Raw genomic sequence first — 26193 nt, forward strand, 5'->3', positions numbered from 1 at the left:
AGTTTTTATGCCTGAACTTCAAACAATCTGTGCATAAATCCAAATCAGAGCTCAGCTGCTCAGACACAAAGAACTTTGCAAACACAGCCCTTCAGTGACACCGGGGATTTGGGCAAGCAAAGGCAACTCCCTACAAAATGCACTGGGGACAGGAAAAGCAGAAGAGTTGGCCTTGCCAGTTTGTAGGTGTTCACACACAAACACAACAGAGCTTTTCTGGTTTGGAAGTGAAAGACTTATTTCTTGACAACAAACACAAACAAGCAAAGTAAAACTGGTACATACAGCTCTTACCTCCTACAGAGATAAAACAGGCGAGATTCCATTCTAGAGATCAAATGGGCTCACTCCTGTCAATGATAAACCCTGCCCAAACGCAGAGACACAAATCAAGGCAATCTGCTGCTTCCAGTTGCCCCTTTTTGTGAGCAGACTTTCAAGAAGCACCATGCTCTACCAGTCCCAAACCTAGATTCCTTAGGTGCTTACATCTGTCCACTGGTTACTGATTGCTAAAAAAGGCAGAAACCATTTTTCTTCCTTAATCTCTTGGAAAGATTCCCTCTCTCTCATGAATTGAAAGTTATCCAGAGAAAAGTATTTGCCCTTTTGCAACGTATTTCAGGGGATGATTATTTACTATTTGATGTGGCATCAATTCAAATTCTTTGGAACAAAAAAAAAATAAAGGAAAAAGAAAAGGGCCCCTGCAGCTTTGAGCAACCCCAGCCCCACATGTCTAGCCAAGAAGAGCCAGCAGTCCACAACAGTCCAAAGCTGAGAGGAAAAGAGGATCAGTGGGGCTGGACCTGGAGGCAGGAGGTTTCACATGTTAGCTGGAGTGTCTGATCCTGCACTGTATTAAAGAGAACAAGTGTCTCTGTATACAAGAGGTAGCCACAAAGAATATAACCAAAATTTCCATTTCTCTGTCAGAAGTCACCATCTACATAATGCAGCACTTACTAACAAATAATGGCCTCAAAAGGTTCCCAACCAGTTCTACTAGGAACCTTAGCAATGCAGCTTTGGGTGAAGGGTGCAAGGGAGATGGAGCAAAGCTGACTCAAGCTGCTTCCAGAGGCTGAGTGAAACACAATAAATGCAGAGCAAATCCAAATTTTCCCTTCCTGTTGCACACAGTATTTGCAAGCAATTACGCTGGCTGTGGCACTTTAACATGCAGGAGAAGAGTCAGGACACTTTGTGAATTATTTACACATCTAATTAGGAGAATCCAGGCCAGGAACTGAAAAGGAAGATGGACTTTTAAAATATCCATTTCAGGAACAAAGAGGAAGCAGATAAATATATTGAGTCTCTTTTCTCTGTGGTCTTCCGTCCTCTGCTAGGACTAACAGCAGTTCACAGTTCACTCCTCCATGACACATTATAGATTTTACTTGGTCACTTCTGCCTTATATTCCATAACTGGAGATGAATTAGGGGATGTTCTTTACAAACCCTCCAGTCTCACTATAAAGCAGTGAGGAATCCGTATTCTCTGGTCAGTTAGGGTCCCAGTCACAGAATGTTGGAGATTGGAAGTAACCTCCAGAGATGCAGTCCAACCCCCTGCCAAAAGCAGGATCACCTAGGGGTAGTCTGCGCAGGAATGCAGCCAGGCAGGTGTTGAAAGTCTCCAGAGGAAGAGGAATGAAATGTCACTGTGTGTCCTAGGAGAGCAGAAAGGCAACAGCTCTTCTAGGAAAAGATGAAAGCAAAATCCACACAGAGGTTTTGTTAAGCTAACCTGACCATCTCTCAGGCACCTCAGAATGTACCTGAGAGCTTCTCTAGCAAAAGACAGGGCCACGCTGTAGGACTCAGCTGACTGTAACAGGATGGCTACAGTGCACTTACTATCCAGAGCTCAGATTTCAATGAAGTAAATAATAGCCTATAGGCACCATGGCGTGAAGGCTGATCTGTGACCTCACAGCTACAGTTCACCTTCTGGGAACCTTCCCCATCTCAGCAGCAAATCAAGCCTGGAAGCTAATCAGTTCCTCTCTTCTATCTGAGAGGTACTTCTCTTCAGTATGAACACACATGATTTACATTGATGAGATGTGTGGGTGGGTTCCTGGGGTCTGCACTCAGGAGCCACAGGACCCTTAGGATGCCTGACTTCTAGGTACCCCCCTGACCTTCTGTTCATGTGCAGACATCCGATCTCTCTGTAGGTCACCTCCTGATCTCCAGATCTTCTTTGGTGCCCTCAAAGGTCAATTCCTTGTCTCCAAAGCATGACCAGATTTTCCTGTTTAAAGAGGATTGATGATGAGGTCTCTTCCAACCTTGGTGATACTGTGATACTGTGATACTGTGATTCCTGGAAACTTTCTCCTCTCTCTTCCTACCCCTCATTCTTGAAGCTTCTAGCGTTGTGGTGGTACAGGATGATGATAAGGATGTATCTGGGCTCACTTTGCAGAAGACTTCTGACATTGTTATCAGGACACTTCCAGTTCTGAAGTGTTGCAAGAACAGATATTTCAAAACACCCAATAACAAATAGACAGGGAAAATCCCACCACATGAAAACAAGCAAACAAACAAATTCCCAACAGTTAGGGAGAAGTGTACTCCCTATCTTCTAACCAACACTGAGCTCTGATGAAGGTAAAACTATGCCACCAGAAACAAACAGTTCCATCTATGGAATCTTGGGAAGAGACACCAGAGAGAGAAGGAGCAGAGGGCTCAGATCCCACCTTCCCTCACTTCCTCTCACATTTATCTGTAAGTTTCTAAGTTAGGGTCCCAGCAACAGGGGTGAGCAATGAGTGATAGAGCCAACACCCCAGAGTCTAATAGCAGCATTTACAATGCTGGTTTGCAACTGAGAGAAGAAACACAGGCATAAGCCAGATAACCAAGGAAAGCAGTCAGATTCGTTGAATATTTTCAATCCATCACAAATAATAGTTTCCTAAACTTTCCTGCAGTCAGAAAGTCAGAACAAATTTTTATTAGAAGTACAATTATTGTACACAGAAAATGCTGGAAAATATCACTAAATCCCCAGGGCCAAACCAAGGAGTGTCTTTTTAATGAAAGCCAAGCTTAGGCATTGCTGGTTTCTGGAAGCAGCCTGGTAAATATTTTCATTTTTCAACAAGCAAAATCAGTACTGGAAAGGACCCATGGTCCCTGCCACTGCTCCAAATCTCCCTGTTTTTCAAAGCTAAAGGATGCCTGCCCTCCCATTTTAAAACCAGCTCCTGACTGTCCTGTGAGCCAGAGGTGGGCAGGGCAGTGCAGGGAGGCCAGCAGACCCTGATGTACACTGGGGATTGCTATGAACGGGCAGCAAGAAGCAGAACCTGCTCCTGACAAACTAGATTGGGAAAGTGCCTGGAGATGGAGCTTATCATGCCACAACTTGAACCTCCCCAAGCAATTCACACACCCATGTCTTTACATGAAAGCAATGAGATGGGAAGGAAGCACAGTCAGGGCTTGGCGCTGCTCAAACCCCATGCAATTACAAGCAAGAGTAAACATCTTATTCAAGGATGAGCAATCTTCCCTCAAGGGAAAACCCTGGGGCTTCCAGCCCTCCCAAGAAGGTCACAAATGGGTACAGGAAACAAGAGGAGACTTGCACAAAGGAAGGAGCTAAACCTTGCTGCCGGTGAGTAAAGAACTGAACAGACAGGCCAGTGTGCTCCAGCATTGTACAGAGATTTCAGAACAAACACATGGGAAGCTGAGGTGTCACTGAACCTTCTGGTTTTGAACAAAGACTTTTTAAAGTCTTTCCTTCAGTCTTTCCAGTACAGCAATTGCCATAAAATCTCCAGCACCTAATTCAGTGCTTCTGTCAAAAGTCTTTCCTATGTGTCAGGAAGAGGGAGCATCATGAAGTTGGCAGTGGACAATCCTCCTTTAACACACCTACATTTCCACTACACAACCTTCAACATCCTCACGTCAAGACATGGCCTGAAAGAACACTCTTTAATCCATTTTTGCCTTCGGTGCCATCTGCTTAGTACAGCCAAGTTTGCAGCCTTTCCAGGTGCCATTTGTCACTCATTAAAGCCCAACAAGGCATGAGGTCTAGTGTCTGACTCAAGAAATTCAGTCAAAAGCTTTACTTACTGGTAACTATTGAGAGTGCTTTTGCAAGCTGTGGGGGCTTCCCAGGAGGCGAGCACATGCAGTTTTCTGTAGTCACATCCCTGCCACCATCCCACACAGCTGGGCAACTCTCAGCAGGCTCTTTCATCTGTGGAGAAAGAGGGGATACGGTGAAGTTGGCAGCAAAGCTGTTCCTCAGAGATGCAGAGGAGTCTGAAAATATTCCTGCACTCTGGTCAATCCTCCCTTAAAACACCTACATGCACATGCCACAAGCTTCAACAGACACCTCAAGAACTGAGGCAGGTAACATATGGCAGCACACCACGGCTATGTACCGAGCGCCTAAGGAAAACTCCACTGAACTCCTTCAGTGGGATCACAGGGGGACAACTGACAGTTCATTTGTTGCCAAAAGTACTTGTTCCTCAGACCCTGGGGCTGGGTCAGTCAATGCTAGCTAATTAATCTCCCTGTTAAAATAAAATAAAATACCACCAAAAAAAACCAAACCAAAAACCAAACAAAAAACTAAATATCCCACCATCTGGCTGCACAGTAACTACTTTTCCTGCCTGGGTTCAGAAGCCCACATGGTGGATTGTGAAGAGGCCCTATTAGACAAGCAAGTATAGCATCAGCATAGTCTTTGCTGCTGTCCTACAGCCCAAGTAAGTGCTTGGGATATCAAGGCAGGCACCCAGCTCATGCACATCTCCTTCCTTTGCTCAGTGTCCTGCTACATGGAGAGTTCCTCATTCAAACGTGCAGCTGGCAGCAAGAAGTCACACAGCCATGGTGGTCTGAACCAGACTGGGGCTCTCTGGAAAGAAGACCAGCGCAGGTCCTTTCCAGCACACCCCTCTGGCTGAAGTCAAAGTGTCAGCCAGCTTATGCGGCTCTGGTCAGAAAGAGCAAGGCTGACAGCACTTGGGTGATCAGCCCACCTACTCCAGCTGATCTTGTCTGTGAGAGATGATTTCTCTTCCTCTGCTCATTTCCTGGCAGGATGAGTTTCCCACTATGCAGAGACAGTTTGACAGAAGCATTTGCAGCCTTCACAGTCCTGGGACAATCATCACAAGTCCTTACCTCTGCCCCTGCACAACCAAAGGCACAAGCTCCAAGACAAGGTGTTGACCTAGGATCAGGCTGACAAGGCTGAGGGATACTTACCACTAATCACTCCAGTTGTTCCTTGGTCTCCCACCACTGCTGTCTGCAGAGGTGGGAAAAAGAAGCGAGGGAAACAAGTCTTTCCTGGGAATTCTCCAGCTAAATTGAATCAGCAACTATTTTGGAGGAGGTTCAAACCAGGTCCTTGAAAAATGCAACTGCATCCCTTATTTTGCTGGATATATCCACATGTATGAAGGCTTTGTATAAACAACATTTCAGGGCAGTGATAAGACAATCAAAACCATTCATTTGTAATGTTCATTAATAACCTGGCATTCAGGGTAAGCTTCTCCCTCACTAACCAAGGCACAGCCCATTGCCTAAGCAGACTCACAGTTGTTATTTATTAATTTCTTCATTACTAAGGATGACAAAAGCAAAGTGAGGGCACTGAGAAACCAACACCTGCAAACTACATACATTCCCTGAAGAAACCACAAATCATACCCCACCAAAATGGGCAGTGGATACAAACTAGAATGCAGGAAGTTCCACCTCAACATGGGGAAAAACTTCTTTCCTGTGAGGGTGACAGAGCCCTTGAGCAGGCTGACCAGACAGGTTGCAAAGTCTCCTTCTTTAGAGACTTTCAAGACTCATCTGGATGCTTTCTTTTGTGACCTGCCTTAGGTGATCCTGCTTTGACAGGGGGGTTGGACTCAATCTTCAGAGTTCCTCTCCAACCCCTAACATTCTCGAGTCTATGGAAATCTGGCAGGACAGAGTTACAGTTCAGGGGCCACATGCTTCTCCCAGCATCACGATGGAGGCAGACCACAGCAGCTGCCAGGACAACCTCATCATATGCAGTTTGCAAAGATCTCCCCCCAGAATGGGTCATTGTGCAGGGCTCATGTTGCAGTCTGACTTAGAGAAGAGAGATGAAGAACTTGCCACATGTGTCCTCCCATGCCTCCTCCTGTCTGGGGGAGCTGCACCTTTCCTTTTGGTTTTCACAAAGGGAAGAGTTAAACTCAGCTCAAGGCAGGCAGAAACAGGCAGAGCTTTATTTTGTGTACCCTTCTGTTGCTCAGTGCAGTACAACTGCAAGAACTGGGGGAAGGAAAAAATAAAAGGCTTTGTGGTGTGGTTATGAGTATGCTAACACGGTGAGAAATAAGGCTGTGAGGATGGCAGAGATAACGACTCTATAAGCTGCATTTCCCTTTTGGACAGGAGATAATGAGATATCTTTTGCTATGTAGAAGTGTTTCCTAGCAGAGCAAAAGCAAAGGCTGGCAAAGGGTGGACAGGCTGGAGATGCAGAAGCCCATTGCTCCCTCGCTGGTGCTGGCCAGCAACAGGAGAGCAAATAAAGTTTACTGAGTCCTAGGAAAGAAAGGAATTTTCTTTTCTTCCTGGGCACTACACCTGGCCACTTCTCAAGACTCTTGACCTGTGCAGCTGCTCCAGGGTTCTACAAATGTCACAGATGTGTCCTGCTTGGCAAGACCCTTGGCCCAGGGAGTGATGCAGAGTAGACAAGTGCAGTCTGGTACACTTCTTGAAATATGGGCAGGCAGAGGTGAGTTGATCATGATGGAAAGCCTCAGTAGACTCCAAGGAAAATAATGTTTACTTTGAAGGTGCCAGAGCACTGGGAAAGGCTGCCCAGAGAGGCTGTGGAGTCTCATTCTCTACAGAGATTCAAAACCCATCTGGATGAACCAACTTATCAAGGGGACTGGATTAGATGATCTCCAGAGGTCACTTCCAACCCCTATTACTCTGTGATTCTGTACAATGCAGATCAAAACTGTTTAGAAAGAGCCACAGCAAAGGAGCCTGGTGCACAGTATTCAAAATCTCTTGGTTTCAGCGAGCCAGGGACTGCTCCACACCTGTCCCATCCAAGAGAAGGCTGCTTTTCAGTACTTGAGCCCACAGGAGCTCTTACAAGTGCTGCAGCCCTGAAAGGCTTGATGAGTATTCATTCAGCTGCCCATCAAAAAGGTTCTGCGTGGGAACATTAAAATAAACCCCCAGAAATACATGAGCAGAATCATGCTCAGGTACACAGCTAATGCAGCCAGTGAGGACACAGAAACCTCCTTTTGCAGAGAGTCACAGCCAGAAAACACTGCTGGTCTGCTGCCTTGCAGGTCCAAGCTAGCTCTGCAGCTGACAGGGCAGCAGGATGGAGTTTCCTCTTTATTTATGTCTGAAGTCCATCCCCAAGATGGTCTTGAGTACCTGTTTCCCAAGAGATCCTTTGCTGATCCAGCAAAGTTTTGGCTAATGGACTATTTCTAGCACCAGCTGCTAGGAGAAGCTGAACCTTTTAACAAAGCCTCCTCAACACTGTAAGGAGCACATCACTGCTGCTGGGAAAGAAAAAGGAAGAAAAAAGCTGGGGGTGGGTTTGTATCTAGGTCAGCATCAATCTCTTAAGTCACCTATAGCCTTGTTTTATGGAAAGAGTGTGAAGAATAAACGGCGATTAAGGAAAATGCAGGAGAAGAGGCAATCTTGAGAAATTTATAGATAGGAGAGAAATCACGTTAATAGGAGATAATAGAGAGCTGCAAAACTGCTATAAAAAAGGCATTAGAAGAGCTCTGTAATTGGGGTTATTAGACACAACTACACCAGGTGTTTTTTTCCCTTTTTGGGTGCATGTCACTGTGATGGATGTCACTTTCAGTAGTGATAATAACAGTAAAATATCCATGTTAAAGCTGAGTAACATTAACTTTTCTCTTGGTGTCATTTACTGTGTTATGAGTTCCTATCATTCAGCAGCTAAAGACAAAATGTTCTTCCTTCCAATGTCATTAACCATGCACACACTTTACAGGAAGAAGTGTTTCTTTTAGTATCTATTACATGTTAAATAATTCTTTTAAGTTTCCATTTCTTCTGACAGGAGAGACAAGGAGCAGGAGGCAGGGGTAAGCTATTCATATTGCTAACACACATCAGGAGCTGGGTTTGCCATTCCTCTGTCTTATGAGGTCATTCACAGCACTTCTCCAGCCACACATACAAGAGATTGGTTTGCTACATGGGAAGGGGCAGTAAGGACTGGACAGTAGCTACTATTCTGAAGGTAACATTAAGACTCGCTTGCCGAAAGGAAAAAGCCAGTCTGAACAGTATTCTCCAGTAGAGAATCTGCTTGCAGCACTCAGCTGATTTACAGTGTGGTTTGCTAAGGGGAAGGTGAAGTCCCCATCTCTGAAAGCTGGAATTATACTGTACCTGCTACAGCATTACAGCTGCATGCACTTCAGGTGCTTAGAATTATAAGTAGAGAATGTCAGGACTCCGTTTCAAGCTGGTCTCCATTGCAGAACCTAAATGACTGCTAAAAGAAAGAACAAACTTGGTCATTCCCACAGTGGCACCAATAACACAAGCACAAGTTTAGGCTTAGGCTCCACGAGGAAGCAGGCAGGAAGCTGACTGATGGCAGTGCCTTTGGTTCCAGCAAGGTGAGAGCTATGGTTCACTCTCAGTCTCCTTCCATGCACCTCCATGCCCTTGGGGCAAGTCACTCCTTTGACTGCTCTTTCCAAAAGTGAACGCCTCTAGCTAAATACTGTGATTGTACAAGGACAAGCACAATGAAGCCTTGAGGGACTGGAGCAAGAATCCTTCTTGCTTCAAGATAATCTAGATCCAAGATGTCATGGAGCTCTAAAGCAAACCAAACCACACATACTAGGGGGAAAAGCACACTTACAGAATGTACTTCAAAACTGCATGGAAGAAGACCATTGTGATTTCAAACTCAGAGAGGCATATGGAGGCTGAGCTACACTAAAAATCACAACAGAAAGAACGTTTCCTCCTTTATGCAATCCAGACCACACACACACACACATATATATATACACACACACACAAAGAAAAAAAATATATCTATAAAATACAGCACAAGCATGTTTAGGTAGGCTTCTGCTTTCACACAATCACTCCCAGCATATCCTAGCCAAGAGCCTGTGTCCGGTAGCAGTGGCAGGACCAAGCAGCTTCTTCCAGCTGCTGTTTTCCTGAGGGGTATGTAAGGCTCTGAACATGAAGAAAGTTCTGCTCACATTCAGTTCGGCTTGTGAAACCAATCAACTTCACTTGCCTCCAAAATGCAGACCTTCCCACCAGCTCTCATAGCATGAGCACAAAAAACCCACACTAAGCTGTGTGCAGCACAAGGAACAGGCACCAAGAAACGCAGTCAGCTCCCCCAAGCTGCGCAAAGTACAGAATAGCTCCAATGTTAAGAAAGGATTAAAGCACTCTGGTTTGTTTCCAAAACAAAACACTGCAGCGTGGCATTACTGAGTGCCATCCCACCCAAATGGAATTTGATCCTTCATTCAAGCCCAAACATTTCTCTTCCATGTGTTCAGCTGAGTAATTGAGGATTCAACTGTTTATGCCTTACGATGCGTTCGTTTGAGGTTGTGCTTTTCGCTTCTCAACGGTAGCTGCATGTAGCCAAAGTGACTCCTGCCTATACACATAAAAAACGTGTTTGCTGGTACCTCATAAGTGAAACAAGACAAACGGGAGATTTCTCTCCTTCCTTCACCTCTGAGCCAGACTATCTCACTCCTACTGAAGGCAGTGAATTTTCTTTCCTCGTTCCTCACTTTGTGAGCCAGATTCCACTCTCCCCACTTCTGCATAGATTGCACAGTTGCCGCTCAAAAAGGCAGAGAGGTCTCTCCCTGCTGGCTTCATTGGTGTTATTCATCCCAGCTCCATGGTACTACACTTAAGTTCTCTAAAAATACCTGCCAGTCTCCCTGCCTTCTACTGTTTCTTTCACAATCGTTAGTCTGCCGAGAAAATATTTACTTTGCATTTGAGAAAAGGTCATTGGCTGGTGGTGCAAACCACTCCCCCCCCCTGCAGACAACAGGAACGGGGCTCAGAAACTAAAAGAGAAAATCAGCCTGGAGTCTTCACAGTATCACAGTATCACCAAGGTTGGAAGAGACCTCACAGATCATCAAGTCCAACCCTTGTCCGTCCTCCTCTGCATCCTCCCACGTCCCATTCAGATGATATGAAAAGGCTCTCAGTGGCCCCAAGCCCAAAGCAAGGAGGACATATTTCATGTTCCTCATGAACTCTACCTCCATTGCTCCCTGCTCTCAGCAGGAAGCTAGGCTTGCCCTTAATAGAGCCAAGGTGGGTAGCAAAACAGGAAGATTCATTTCCTGCAGCACCACACCACAGGGCTAACAGGAGCAGTTCCCTGTCCTCAGTGTGCTTCCCAAGGACAGTCCTCCCAGGTGGCACAAGGAAACGCAAGAAGTGGAGCAGAGACCAGTTACACTAGACTGGCCATGCCTTCAAAATACACTTTGTTAGGTGTGCTTCTTACATCCAGTTGTAGGAGCAGTGACACGAGCACATCAGCTGCAGCACAGCAGGGGATGCAGGATACCAAACGAGTTTGGCAACAAGGCTGTGTCAAAGGAAGCAATATATCTTCCTGAGCATTATGCAGTGTTTTGTGTTGATCTCAAGTTCACCTTCTGCCAGCAGCTCGGTGGTTTCTAGGTAGTTTCATGCACACAAAGAGCAAAAGGGCATAAACACTCTATAATTTCAATGAAAACCAATCTCCCTCTCAAATGTGTAAGAAACAAAGTCAACAGACTATGTAATTACAGTCCCAGAGTACACACCTGTCTGCACAAAATACCCTCTAGTACAGTGACCAGGCACAGAGAAAACCTGTATCCTGCAAATGCAACTACCTGAGTAACATCAAGCCTGGATCAGAGGCCATTAAACAGAATGTGAGCCTGGATGCTGGTTCCAGTAGCTTTGGACCAAGCCACTTCAGCACATCAACAGTTTCACCATTATTCTCCTTGCACAGGGAGGTATCTGTCCATGCAGGGCAGCAGCCGCTGTTTCACATGGAATAGTGGCTGGAAAGAACAAACATAGAGGAGGGTATCTGAAAGAATATACTCTTGGGGAAAGGAACAGGGGGGAAAGGGGGAATTTTAACAAGGATGAAGATCGCTAGTGTATGGACCCCTAGCTGGCTTTAGATGACTTAGCTCCCATGATGCAGTAGCACAGCTTCAGCATGTTCAATTCTTCCTGCCTCAGATCCTAAAGATGATCTTTCACAAGATGGTTGGTTCAAACTAAGACTATTTCACCTGAGTGATTTCCCATTGGAATGGGCTGCCCAGGGAGGTGGTGGAGGCACCGTCCCTGGAGGTCTTGAAGAGGAGACTGGATGGGGCACTTGGTGCCATGGTCTAGTTGACTGGATAGGTCTGGGTGATAGGTTGGACTGGATGATCTTGGAGGTCTCTTCCAACCTGGTTGATTCTATGATTCTGTTCCCTGCTCCCCACAGCACAGCCTCACTCTTGCCCTGGTCCAGCTCCAACATTGGTCTGACCTCCTAGGGAACTCCTTCATCTCAGACTGCAGTAAATGAGCTAGTAGAGAAAGAAACAGTTGTCGGTTTTGGCTGAGTGCAACAAAGCCAATTCAGATAGGCAGGTGAGTAAAGAAATTGTGTGCTTTTTGCAAGGTAAGGTAGAGTTCTGCAGAAAGCACCAAACTCCCTTCATTCACCACCAGAATCCTCCATCCTCCCTGCTGCTTGCTGAAGTTTCTACACACACACACTCAAGGAAGGGACAACAACAACCTGCTGACTTAAAAACCATCATGCACAGACTTCAAACACAAACAAGAATTGCACTGTGGCTAGGTCAGGGCTTCCAATTACTTTGACAGCTTCATGGTCACCAAACATGGTATTTCAGGCAGGTCATATTCCCCACACTCATTGCTCGAATCAGTCTCTCTCCTTCCAATAAGTTATGCCTTGCTGCTGAGCACTCACCAGCAACTGAGAGAGCGCAGCGCTGCTTTGCGAGGGTCTCACCACGTTCTGCTCGCAGTGAGCTCAGCTGCACATGGGCCGATGGAAAGGTGGGCTGGCTTGTTGTGCTGTCACTTCACCAAGGGCCTGCAAGACAAGAGGTCAGGGAGTGCGAAGAAAGGACAGCTGGGAAGCTGCCAGAAGGGAAAGATGCAGGAATCAGAGTCGCTGTTACAATCATCTGTTGCAAAGTAGAGCCCCGCAGGGAGCCGTCTCTGTGCAACAAGAGCACATGGGATACAGGAAGCCAAGTACTTGGCCCTTGCTTTGCTTCAGTTCCCTAATCCAGCACAAATGCATTTGGGGATTTATGAGGTTTTGGAAGCTTCCAGCAAACCTCAGGGCCTGTTTCTTGGGTTATTGTTTTCCCATCTGTTTCTCTTCATTTTATTCCATCACAGAGGCCCCATCGTGGGACAGAAGAATGTGGCCGGAACAATAGGCAGAGCTCGCTGCCTCCAGGACTGCAGCAAGGGCAGAGCTGCCATTGCAGGATAGGAGCCAGTGGCTTCTATATTTAGCCCTTTCTTGCTTGCTTCAGATCACATTCGAACCCCACACTCAAGAAGTCAGAAGGCTTTCACTGCACACTGTCCTTGAGCACCGCACATGCAGCAGGGCCCCTCAGCAGAGGACATTCATTTCCTTTCTAACAAATGCCAACAGGAAGACTTCCTGCTCCCTCCTGCCCTTCCCAAATCCCTATTTTGACAAAGTTTTTTCTTCATAAAAGCAAACTAAACAAAACCATCTTCTCCTCTGCAAGGTTGGCGGCCTTGGAGCAGCACCAGGACTCCAGAGCTTGGACAGCTGGCACTGCCTGTGGGAGCAGAGTGCTGCAAAGAGGCAGAATGGATGAGCTTGTTGCCTTCCATGTTTCAACCTGAGCTAAACTCACCAACCCACAGAGGCCTGCCCTGAGTCCACACCCCAACACCTGAGGGCAGGACTCATGAAGGAGAACCAGATCTTAGCACCCATCCAGCCTCCATCACCACAGCAGCACATGCATGTGGTAGTTAGGGGACCACTGAGCTCAGCCCTTATTGCAGATTCCCCCCCACCGTGTCCCAAGGAACTTCTCCACCCCATGTGAAGACTGAGCAGGCTGACAGCCTGCAGGAAGCTAAGCTGACCACAGCAGAACCTGCAATGACACTTAACTCATTTACATCATCAAGGCAGTAGATCCTGCAGAGCAGGAGGAAAAGCCCTCAAGTTTCCACTTACCAAAGAGCTGAGCCACTTCAAAATAGCTCAGCAGTGAACAAGTCCATTTTCTGCCGCATCCACGGGGGTTATAGATTAAGGCTACTTGCACTTATCTCTCCAGCTCTGCCAAAGTTCTACCAAAGGCCAATAAAGTCCCAGCAAGAGGCCCGAGGACACAAGTGCTCTCCTGAGCACCTTGCTGCCATCAGTATTACTCACATTGCATATCAACATGCCTCTTCTCCTGTAGGCATTCCCACCACTCTCAGCTCCGGAGCCCTTCTGAAAGCTCTCCCCCTGTCAGCAGTTACAGCAAGGAAAGAGGCCAACACTGAATGGAATGTAAGAACAATATATTTTTTACCTTTGAAGTACATCTATCCTTGGAAAACTGATTCCTAGTGGTGGTGCCCAAGCATGGATGGAGAAATCACATCTGGTGATATCACAAACCCTGCCACTAATTTTCTTTGTGGCCTCAAACTTGTGGCAGGTTAAATTTTCCTCCCTAGTATATTTATTTCTGAGGGTTTCATTCTGAGGGATGTCTGATGAATGTTTGGAGAGGCCTGGACAAAGGCAGCATCCTTACGAGGCTAAGCATATTGTTTCCCTCCAGCTTGGGACTGGGCAAACACCTTTTCTTTGCCAGCACAGGCACGTTAGCTGCATTCATCTGCCACACAAATCCACTCTCCTTCACCCTTTTCTGTGTCCTGGAGCCTGGCATCCCTTGGCTCATGCCGAGGAGCCGGTGCCCTGTCAGCTCTCCAAACCGCCAGTGCATGCCAGCAAGCTGTAAAGGAGCCCTGTGTGCATGGTGAGTCTGAAAGAAAAGGAACACTTTCCATCTGGCACTACTGCAGGGCTTGAGACAGCAGTTATTTGTGCAAGGTAAAGGAGAGAAAGGGGCTGGAGTTTCCAGTGGAAGAAGCTGACAGAGAAGCAACAGCAGCACCTGGGGCTTTGCTTGGCCAGCAAAGCACTGAATTAAACTAAAATAATCCTGCTCTATCTTAGTGCCAAAACTTTCCCTTACATCTTCCCCTTCCCTCTCAGATGTGCCTCTCTGGAGCAAGTGAGATAAAGCTCAGGACCGCTGGAAGCTTTAGATTCTGCAAAGGTCCAGAGTTATCATCACCTCAACAACAGGGCTCTGCACAGGCTGAGGGCCACAGCATTGACACGGAGCAAGAGAGGATGCTGCTGTGGTGAGAACTGATCTAGCCAAGGAGAGATGAGGGAAGACCCGAGGCACAGCCAGGTAAGAGTGACTTTCCTGAAGGTCACATGGGAGGTTTTTGGCTACAACCTACCTAAAGTCTTGATCTTCCTCTCACCCATTTAGAAGAAAAAAGGAGTAAAACATTTGTTCTCCTGTAAATCAGACCTAGTCTATTTCCCTGCATATGCAGAACATAAGAGGGCCACAGAAAAATCATCATCCTTTCTGGACCAAGAGGAAGCTCCAAGTCAGCCCTGCTAACCTGCCACCATCAGCCACCAGACTCCAAGGAAATCACTTATTTTTATTATTCCAGCTGAGTGCAAGGCACAATAAAGACAAGTATGCAGCAGGGGAGGAGCTGGCAATGGGCTTACCAGAACCTTGCAGAGCATGGAGAAGGAATGACCAGCAGCTTTACCTGGGTAAGGGTTCTAGCTGCACAGGGAAGCACAATCAATGCACACACACAAGTGTTTGTGGTCAACAGTGAGATTTCATCCCGAGCTGAATGATCCATTGGGTACACATATTCAACTGTGCACAACTGAAAACCCTTTCCCATAAAGCCACACAGACTCCCTTGGGCAGAGGCCAAGCAGTTAAATGAAAAAGTCTATCCAGAGTGAGAACTCTTCAGAGACATTTCAGCATCTGGGAAGAGAAGGAGGTCTTACTCTGAGAATGCTTGGAGCCCGACCTACCGCTGCTAAGCACGTGCCTTATCCAGTGTTCATTCCTGGGGAAGAGAATCACATTCCCACAACCCTATGCAGCAGGACCAGCAGTGAGAAGATGGCCCTGATGCTACTCCACTCTCCAGACAAGAGCATATAGCCAGAGCTGTGATGGGAATGCAGCTGGGCATTCAGCATTTGCTTTTTAGTGAGACCAACAATAGTTGGTGACAAACAAAAGCCATTGCTGTTAGTGTGGGTTTCTCCATTTCCTTTTATTATATCCCCACCCGTGCCATGTAAATAAAGCTGCATTTGGCTTCCTTCAAAGCCCTGGGGCAGTGAAGATTGCACTGACTTTCAGGAAGGAGCCTGGCTCCAGCCAAGGCAAGGGCACTACCTCCACCATTCCCTGAAGAGGCTGGGCACTCCCAACAAACAGGAGCAAGCACTTAGAGCAGAAAAGATCACAGGACCCTGCTCACAAAAAGCATTTGATATGCAGGCTGTACTAGGACAACTGTGGTCCAAATAAATGTAGGACTTGGTCCCATTCAATGGTCAGCCCCAGGTAGCTGTGTCCTGGTAAAGAGTAGTATTTTAGATAGCTGCATAAAATGTCTGTATATTCCTGATGGGCTTCCAAGAGCTCAGCTAGGTAGAAGCACCACCCATATGAATGCAACTGCAAACAAATGATCTGTATATAATGCAGAGACATGGCCCAGGAGAAATGAACACATTGATTGAGAATTCTCATCCTAGCCCTTCTGACAAGGGACACAGGCAACACAAAGGAACGCACAAAATCTCGTTTGGCAGAACTCAACTCGTATCAGGGCTCTGACCCCCAGTCTTTGACACAAGGCTGGCCCAAGCAAGTCTTGGTACCCTCACCCCGCTCTCTTGTGGTAGCAAGCCAGAAAGAGAAACACCCCTCTGAAGTTAAGAGTAGAGGCCAAAACCCACTGCTTTAAAGTTCAGAGCATATCATGTGCCAGTGGCTTCTGTCCTTTAAGAGAGGGGCCCCGGAGGTAGCTCAGCAATAATAGGAATCAACCCAGTGGCAGGTCCTAGGGCTAGAGTAAAAGGAAGGACAACAGGGCACAGCTCCCATCCCTGTAGGACAGCCTACAGCCAGATACAGGCAGCTAATGGACCAAGCATTATTCAGCAGGAACAAAAAAGCTCTTTCCAGTCTCTGCCTCACAGCTGCTCATCTGTATTCCAGCCCTTTGACCTTGACAACTCTTGTAGCTGAGAGAGATGGGGCCCATCATTTCATCCACTCCTTCCCATCATTTTCCTGTTCCAATATCCTTTAGCCCCCTCCACCTCCCCCTTGCTATAAAGCTGACTGCCTCCTTCACAGAGTCACCTCCCCGCAGAAGAAGCTCTTATCAGAACACAGTTTCCTGGATGTCATCTGACCCGGACAGGGAAGGATAAGAGAAAGGTCTTCCTCCAGAACACAGAGATGGAATTGGCTGAAGCAGCTCCAATCAATTGTGCTGCCCTATCTGAGATGGTATTTTGATTCCTGTCCTGCAGCAAGAGACAGCAGAAGGCCAGGCGAGGGCAGATTACATGATCTCTCAAAGCTGCCTTTCACTGCAGCACAACACGGCCTCTCTGTTATTAGAGGGCTTTTTCAGACTGAATGAAATAACACTCTACAGCTCTTCATTCCTACCTCACGGCAGCAACAGCATCTCTCCTGCCCATCTTTCTCCAGGGAGGAGATTAAATACCACAGAGAAATCGAAATGCAGGCAGTCAGGCAGGGTACTCTGCCAAAGTGGCAGAAAGGGAGGGAGGGGAAGAGAAGGTCCTTGGTACTCAAGTTACCTGTTTAAATGCTGCTGAATGCTGAAAGGCTGAGTTTTTCTCAGGCTCTGGGAGACAGAGGAAAAGAACACAAAATGGGAGCCTTCACAGTATCACAGTATCACCAAGGTTGGAAGAGACCTCACAGATCATCAAGTCCAACCCTTTACCACAGAGCCCAAGGCTTCCTCCTACCCTGGAGGATGGGGACAAACACAAGTCACTTTTTAAGTGTCAGCTGCACTTAGGGTAAGGGGCAGACTCAGCTGAAGGAGCTGAAGACACAGTACAAGGCTAGTCCAGCCTAGGTCTGGGAACTCAGATCTGACAATGATCTAGAGAGGAGAATGAGACCCAAATGTGCGCACTGTTTCAGGAACTGAAGAAAATACACTCCTCTCAGCCCAAGGGATTACACAGCTCCAAGAGGCTTCAATAAGTGCCAGCTCATAAGACCCTATTAGAGCAGAGGTGCAAAGATCATTCTCCAGACCCCCCCAGGACTTTGATGGGTGTCTCCTCACAGGGTGTTTCCACGTTCCAACAGCAGTAACTTAGATGGAGCCAGATCGTTTGGCCACAAAAGCACAAGCTGCTGGGGCTGGAAGCAGGAGAAGCTGGTTTAGTGCTTCTCTGTATTTTAGCCACACTAGGCCAATGACAGCTGTAGTCTGTGAATGATTCACATTGTGCTACCAAGTCAGAGCCCTGCTCTGAACCGGAGCCCTGCTCTTTTACAGTGCTTTGTGCTGACACACAGTAAAGGCTTTCCTCTTTTAACAGCAGCTGCCTGCATTGGGTATCTGGGTATCTTGCAAGCCACAGCATCCACGCTGCACAAACTGGCAGTACTGAAAGAGCAGGCTGATTTCAGAACACACTGCAGTACCATTAACGGTGCCTGAGCCTAACCACCTCTGAAACCCTGTGTCATCAGAGTGCAAGGCTAGAGACCACAGGTCAAAGTTCTCAGAAATTGGTTTTATCACAGGATTGTGTAAATCTTTGCATCAAGTAGCAGCAGCAGCAGCTAAACCACAGCAAGAGAGGAAATGAGAAGGCGAAGCAGAGAAGGACCAGAAACTTGCGACGGAAGGATAGCAAAACCACACCAAGAACTGGAGAAGCAAGCTGCAGGTCTCTGAAAGGCAGACACACACTCACACACAGGCACAGGCTCTTGGACTGCTTATCAAGCTCAGGAAGGAAGAGGAATCAGTCTGCCAGAAAGATCAGAGATGCTGGGGCTGTCACATGACACTCCCTTTAAGAAACAAAACCCACAGAGTATGCACACAGAGAGAGAGGAAGCTACACGGAAAGCCTTGAAAACAGCAGAGGAAACCCTCACCCCACCCAGAGCTGCTACCTTTAACTAAACTAATAAAAAGCCCTTTGCATTAGTTCAACCAGGCAGGGGACAACTTTCTGTACTCTTGGCCCCTCCTGCCCTTATAACGCAGCAATTGGACTGGTTCTTTCTCAATCTGGCTATGTGAAGGACACAAAGCCAGGTCTGCAAGCCTTTCCTATGGGTGCCTTTGGAAAAACACTTGCTGTACAAGTGCACAGGCATGTCAAAGATCCCTTTCTCATTCCTAGAGCTTTGACTCCAGCTGGTATATAAATCAGCAAAGTCAATAAAGCTACTGGCTGTGGACCCAGCTAAGAAGTGGAGGAAGGTTTGGCCAGCATAATGACTGGGTGCAATCACCCTTGCCTAAGCAAGAGTTTGCCTCTTACTCTGTCAATAAAACCCTATACAAACTGCTCTCACAGCCCTCTTCTGAAGAAGGGAAGACAATCCTTAGGAGGTTGTTGAGAGGACATCGAGGCATGGCTGAGACTCCCATGTCTGCCTGTGCAAGGACACCCATGGGAAGCACATCAGAAGAGCCACAGAGCATCAGATGCTCTCTTGCTCCATTTTTTAACCACTTGCACATGAAGCCCAGATGGTTTCCAGAGTGAGGGAGAAGGGTGTGTTGCTTACACAAGCAATGCCATATTTCAGTAAATATCATATGCCATCCAGACATTCTGGACTGGATCCAATTTCCGTTAGGCTTTGCTCAACTGGGGACCTGGCTCCTCTGGCAGACAGCAAACTCTCTTCATGCTAATGCATGTCTAAGACAGATCTGTGTCTCAGGCAGACAGACATTTTGACCAGATGATCCTTGTTACACCTGGCATGAAGAGAGGATTTCCAATGTTCAGTCAACCAACCTCTGCTTCCAGGCTTAGCTCAGACAGAAAACTCTTCCTGATTACCACCGTGTAGACCATAGCAACCTGCTTCTTCCACTGACCTCTCCAGTGAGCCTCAGAGTCTCCTCAGGTTCCCTTCACATGCTCCATCTCAAAACACTGTGTGTGTATCTGCAATACTAGGCAGCATCTAGTCTATTTGTTCAGTAAATGGCATTTTAAACCCCCCAAAAGCGACCCACAACACAATTGGCAGTCCCTTGAGATAAAGTCTTTGTAAAGTCTCTTTGTAACATCAGACAGAGAAGAATATCTTGAGTTCTTTCCTCAGGTTATTTTCAAAGGGTAAGTGTCAAACTTGTCCCTAAACTAACAGGGAGAGGTAGGAGGCATTTCAGCACCCACCTCTTAAACATAGCAAGCTTGCAAAATCAGAAAGTTCTCCAGTTTATATACTCCCAGAGACAGACTTGTCCATCACAGAAAAAATTAGACAGTTTTCAAAGATAGTCTTCCCAGTCCCGATTGCTGCTGGGTGCACTAAGATGTTGGTCTCTGCCCAACCTCTGTCTAGTAGCCTATCTGGCTTCAAGATCATACCCCAGCCAAGACAAACAAGGCTCATCCACAGAATTCTTGCAGGGATGCACTTGAGCCCAAGTCACCTTTCCAGGCCACACTACTCCCCATGCATATATTCCTCAACCTGCCAAGGAGCAAATGTGACCACAAAAGCGGAGCAGCAGGAGGAATCAACAAAACAAGGCAGGACTCATGCCCCCAAAGCACCAAGCTGTATTTTCTCTGACCAGAATTTTAATGGCTGCTTCCCTTTCAGAAAGCACAGCACATCTTCCAGGCAGCTTCACTCGCACCCTCCCTTTGAAAAAAATCAAGTGAAAAATCCCAGGCTTGGCACAGGGAGGCTCAGTGCCTGAGTAGCTGGCAAAGCTGAGAAAAGCAGGGCTCCCCTCCTACAGCCCGTATACACGAGACACACTGGAATGGACGACAACGTTGTTGAAGCCAAAACAGAGACCTGGCAGCTTCTCTGGCGTTTATTTTGGACACTGCAGCCAAAACATGCACACACTCATCAAACAGCTTGGCGTGGGTTTAACGCAAAAAAACCCCAGCGAGCAAGTTTTGTTCCACTTCAGATGGGCTTCGGCAGCACTAAGGTACTGCTCGCGGTGAAGCTGGAGAGGCTGTGCAGTGGCTTCCTCCCTGCGCCTCTCTAATGGGCTGGAGCAGGACTTGGACACTTACAAAGCCACAGTGTGAGGCACTGCTGAGCTTTTCTTGTCTTCTTAAGGAGCACTAATGTCAAGCCTGTGGGGCCACTCTACTTCATTTCTTTGCTTTCCTGTGACTTCCTAGATCACAGCTGAGAGCCTTTCCTCATCCCAGCCCTCCCAGACCCTGTGTGCTAGATAACCTCTGCCTTCTCCCTGGTGTTGCACTTAAGCAAAAGGAGACAAGTTATTCAGAGCAAAACATCAAATAGACTTTTCTGTCTGAGAGCAAAGGAGTCTGTTTTAAAAACCCAAAGCAGGTATTTAACATATAAAGTATACAAATCAGAGCTCCAGGAAGGTAGGCTCAGCACCTCATGGGCATCCAAACCCCTGCTTTCAGTTGTTTCATTGCTGAGAATACACAGCCCATCCTACTGCAAGGAATGACAAATGAAAACAACCAGCTAAAAAGCACCTCAAACCAAAACAACAACAATCTCTTAAATCAAACTAGCTGGTGACATATTCCTCAAAAACTCTGACAAGTTGTGAGTTTTATAGCACAGAAATCTCTACACTGCAGGCAGATTACTTCCATGGCTTCCTCAGCACCCTTGAGGCGAAAGCTGTCCTTGTTCAGACACTTTGGTCGGTCCTTTTGCAAGCTCTGGGTTTCTGTGTACATCTCCCACGTCTAGTCCTTCTGTGGGACTCATGCTGTAAATCTTGGTATTGCTACAGCAATTTCCCACTCTAATCACATGCCTTGTTGCATTACCACAGCAGTGATAGCTGGTTGAACCACACACCACATCCTTGCAATTGTTCCTATTACTCACAATTGACTTATTTATTAAATTTCAGCTTGCCAAGCCTTGCCAGAAGATGAGCAAGATCCTTGTCACCCCTGCTTGCTGTTGATCAGTGGCAGGGGGCAGGTGAGTAGGCTGCAAGTTTGAGCTGTGAAACAGTGGCAGTGGTTTTGTAAGGACATGCTTCTCCAGCAGACTCAATCTCCCTTGCAGTGCTTGAGTGCTGGGAAGTAAACTCCTGAATTGCAGTAGAAATCAAAAGAGAAAGTAGATGCAAACAAAGCCTAAATTAATTAATGATTTTAGAGCAGACAAGTATTTCCACACTTGCTTGGAGCATGGCACCAGCTGCAGTCGCATGGTGTGAGTCTGTCTCTGCACCCACCCTCACTTGCAGATATGCCTAAGAATCCATAGAAGAAAAGCAAAGTGCCTCCAGATCAAGTAACTCTGCTTGTAGGGGATTTCCTAGGCTTGGGACAAACAGCCTGATGGCTCCTGGCTGCTTCAGAAGCCCAACCCACCATCTTGTGCCTCACAAACACTCCTCTGACAAAAGACTTTGACTCCTTGCTTTCAAAGGGGAACAAACAGAAGGCAAGTTCAGACAAGGCTCGTGGCTGCTTGCCCAGCCAGGCCTCAGCTAGTCCTTCATAGTAAATATTTGTTCTTAATTACAGTGCCATTTGCCCCAGGAGCTTGCCTGCAATCTGTAGGAGGGAGGGGGATTATGTTGTTGATAGGTAAATAATAGCTCTTTCATCCAGAGAACCCAGTGAATTTTCCAAAAATTAAAGTCTCCTGAATACTTTCCCCACAGGTTAGGGTAAGGATTTCAAATCTTTGTCCCACTCAGGGGCATGCCAAAAACTCCCACAGTGGACTCAGAGAGAAGAAGACTGGAGTTTCACTGTGACAGCTTCCCCTCCAGCCTTACTGTGAGCCCAAGCCAAGTGGAACTGGTTCAGAGCTAGCAACTGGCAAGGTGGGTGCCAGGCAGGATCTGATCTGCCATTGTAATGTGGAGTGAGGACAGAGTTTGCTGCTGACAGGTGGCACTGAGCAGATGCTCGTCTACCATGCTGTCGTGCCTGGTCATCACACAAAGACACTGAAGCCAGGTGGCCAACATTAGGTGGAGCCAGGAACAAACTCCATAGCTCCTAGTCTCTAGATCCTGCTGCTGCCCAGCAGACAGCCATGCTGCTCCATGGCCAGCTCCTGTATGGAGAGCTCCCAAGAGCCTGGAAGGGCAAGACGCTGCCCAAGCACAGAGCAGCACATGAAGCAATCCCATAGATGACATGTGGGAAGCAGCCACTTCCCACTCCCCCCGAAAGCTGACAAGCATAAGTTTTGGTCTTCCTGCACTCAGCTTCCAAAATACCAAACATACAAATGTTCATCAGCAATGTAAGCCAGACAGTCAACCTTTGCTCTGTCTGAGGAGGAGGAGGCCAGAAGGGACTTCCTTCCACACACCACGAGAAAACCCATCTGACCCTTAGGGATGCACTGAAGGAACACAACCATTCCCCTTCTCCCCAGGCCACCCAGCTAATGTCACTGCCAAGACAGCCAAGTCAAGCTATCTCCAGCCCCATAACACTTTACCCATTTCTTCCATCACAAAGAAAACCAACAACAACAAAAAACCCACCATAATCAGTCCAAACCACCAACCACTCATACTGACTCATACTGCAGCTCCTTCAATCCTAATCCATTCCCAGTTACCAAGTCCAGCAGAAAACAAATGCCTGTAAGCACCAGAAATGAGAGGAGCCTGTGAAGCAGAGGCCCTGAACTTTCAGGGGAGAGCCAGGCACACGTAAGTCTAACACTAGAATAGTTAAAAATCCGAGGTAAACTGCACTCCTTTCTCCCATGTTCAGCCCATTGGTCACAAAAAGGTTTTTGCACATCCCAGCTAGGCAGGAGCAGCCACTGAATGGTACTGCACCCCTAATGGCTAGGAAAGCAGCAGAAGACCTCCAGCACCACTTCTGCTGCCTTTGCCCTCCCTATCTTGTTTACAAGCAGATTTTCTGGACGTGGATTTCTTTCTCTTTTCAAACATCAACAAATCTTTTCTTTTTATTCTTTCCTTCAAACTCTGCATTAAAATCTATTTTATACATATATAAAGCTATTCCCTGAACCCAGCTCTAATGGACTGGCCTGAATTCTACTGCCAACACACAATAAACATTTGTAGAGTTCCTTTGTAACTTCATTCATCTCTCTAGTGCAACACTTGAGAGGTTTGGCTGATAGAGCTGAAGGCTGTGGAGCCATCCAGCAAGGCCTGGACAGACTGAGAGCTGGGCACAGAGGAACCAAATGAGGCTCAACAAGGACAAGTGCAGAGTCCTGCACCTGGGCAGGAACAATAAACTGCACCAGTACAGGCTGGGAGGTGATCTGCTGGAGAGAAGCCCTGTGGAGAGAGACCTGTCAGTGCTGGTGGCTAACAAGTTATCCATGGGACAGCAATGTGCCCCTGTGGCCAAGAGGGACAATGGGATCCTGGGGTGTATTGAAAAGAGTGTGTCCAGCAGATCAAGGAAGGTTCTCCTCTCCCTCTACTCTTCCCTGGTGAGACCTCGTCTTAAAAACTGTGTTCAGTTTTGGGCTCTCCAGTTTAAGAGGGACAAGGATCTGCTGGAGAAAGTCCAGCAGAGAGCTACAAGGACAATTAGGGGACTGGAGGACTGCCTGAGGAGGAGAGGTTGAGGGACCTGGGGCTGCTTAGTCTGGAGAAGACTGAGAGGGCATTTAATAAATATTTATAAACAGCTGAGCACTGGTCAGGGGGACAACACAGGCTCTTCTCACTTGTTCCCTGTGACAGGACAAGGAGCAATGGGTGTAAGATGCAGCACAGGAGGTTCCATCTCAACACAAGGGGGAACTTCTTTACTGTAAGGGTCACAGAGCACTGGCACAGGCTCCCCAGGGAGGTTGTGGAGTCTCCTTCTCTGGAGACTTTCAAGGCCTATCTAGATGTGTCCCTCTGTGACCTGAGCTAGATTGTGTGGTCCTCCTCTAGTGAGGGGGTTGGACTCAGTGATCTCCTTGGGTCCCTTCCAAGCCCTAACATTCTGTAAAAATCCTGTCAAACACTTGAATCATTTAGCATCCTACCTACTTACCCAGGGTCTTCAAGTTCCTGGACAGATTTAATGAAGCTGCTGCAAACCCCCAGTCCAATATCCTCTACTAAAGCCCCTCACAGTGAGCTGGAGTTTTTCAGTTTGACCCATATATGAAATCAACTGTAGTGTGAGCAGTAAGAAAGGGAAATATTTGCTCCATGCATCCTCCTCTCTACAGGAATACCTCCACTACTGGGGGACAAGCAGTCCCAGACCTCACATCTGTGCTTTTCACACAACCTCCAGCTTCGTGAGCAGCTAATACAGACAGTTCCTCACATTATGTTCAGGAAAGGAACTAAAAGACCAGAAATGCAGCTGGTGTCCAGTCTTTTCTTTGGAATGTTGCTGTGTTGTACCCACCTGAATCTCTTTATTACATCCTCCAGATGTTTACTTTGCATCTTGCCACTAAATTCGTCAGACAGGCTTCCTTGCTATTACGGTAGTTACACGGTACATGGTTAGAGGCTATTTTACAGTGTGTCTACACGAGGAGTCAGTCTTACAAATCTACACAAGGAAGGCAGCACATTTAGAACAAGAAGTCACCAGGGAGGGAAGTTTTGAAAGGTCACTTTCAAACAATCCTTGTTAATCCCTGACTGAGGCTGAACTTTTAACACCACAGTCCGCCAACAAGCCCTAAACTACTTAGACCCTTCACTTGCAAAAGGCACCTTAAAACCAAATGCACCATTAGGTCTCTATTGTTTGCCCAGAGTCCCACTCCTGAGCTTTCCAAAACCAGCTTAGAACCTTGTAAAAGATGGAAGAATTTGGGTTTGGGGTTAATATGCTTTTTTTTTTCCTTTTGAAAGTGTGAGAGGGGTGGGAAGATGGAAGGGCAGGCAGCCAGGAAGCATAACCAAGTTTACATACTGAAACCGAAAGGAAAAGTGTTCCAACGAGGCAAATTATTTTCAGACTAATGTTTGTTTTTTTTTCCTTTCCTGATGCAGGAAACACTACCTTTAAATGTTATCAAGAAGAAATTGTGCTTCTCCTAATTCTGTTCTCTAACATGCATGCAGAGAACTGGGTTGAACACATCTCTCACCAGAACCTACCAAAGCCTGAAAACAGACACTAGGTTCTCCAGCAGCTACCAGTGACTTTTTGAATGAAGACTCACCTGGAAACCAAAGCAAAAAGCTCAGGCTCTTGATCCTTACAAGTCCCTTGGAATAATGAGAGGAAGAATGCACATATATTTAAGTTAATTCGTTCAAAGTTTAGGCACACCCCCCCCCCCTTACCTTTGGCAATACAGAGCATAAATATTCAGCAGGCAATGGAGCAGGGCAGAGGAGACTAGAAGAAAACACTACACATCTTGTGAGTCACAGCAAGCCATGGCAGAGGATTCATTAACTGGATTCAGGTGATCCTGTTTAGCTTTGCAGTTGCTGCACATCAGGCTGCAGAGTAATTAGGGCTGCAATTCAGGAGGATTTACCAGAGCATTTTTTATTAAAACACAGTTGTTGTTAATCAGCCTGACTAAAGTCTTCAGAGCTATTAGCCTGCTGCATAGAACTCATAATTACTTCATCCACCAGAGAAGAAGCCATCAAAGAAATTGCTGGAGATCAACTGTAGGTTCAGAAGACTAAAGGAAGGCCAGAGGATTCAATGGGACATCTGCTTTTGACATCAGCACAGGCTTTTGATCAGGTTTCCAAGTGGAGCAC

At 46.9% G+C, this 26193-nt stretch overlaps 1 long non-coding RNA gene across 3 annotated transcripts in view; it reads right to left on the reverse strand.

The window, feature by feature from the left end:
- Nucleotides 1-25895, reverse strand: part of LOC135182455 (uncharacterized) — a 46155-nt gene extending 20260 nt beyond the window's left edge. For 2 of the 3 annotated variants that reach the window (XR_010305216.1, XR_010305214.1), the window contains exons 1-4: nucleotides 25759-25895; nucleotides 12101-12226; nucleotides 8470-8575; nucleotides 4111-4237 (exon numbers count right to left, since the gene is read on the reverse strand). This is a non-coding gene — a long non-coding RNA (uncharacterized LOC135182455). The remainder of the gene's footprint in view (nucleotides 1-4110; nucleotides 4238-8469; nucleotides 8576-12100; nucleotides 12227-25758) is intronic. The other variant, XR_010305215.1, reaches the window with a different exon arrangement.
- Between the last annotated feature and the right edge of the window lie 298 nt (nucleotides 25896-26193).

Source organism: Pogoniulus pusillus, chromosome 16, assembly GCF_015220805.1.
Source record: "Pogoniulus pusillus isolate bPogPus1 chromosome 16, bPogPus1.pri, whole genome shotgun sequence".
Lineage (NCBI taxonomy): Eukaryota > Metazoa > Chordata > Aves > Piciformes > Lybiidae > Pogoniulus > Pogoniulus pusillus.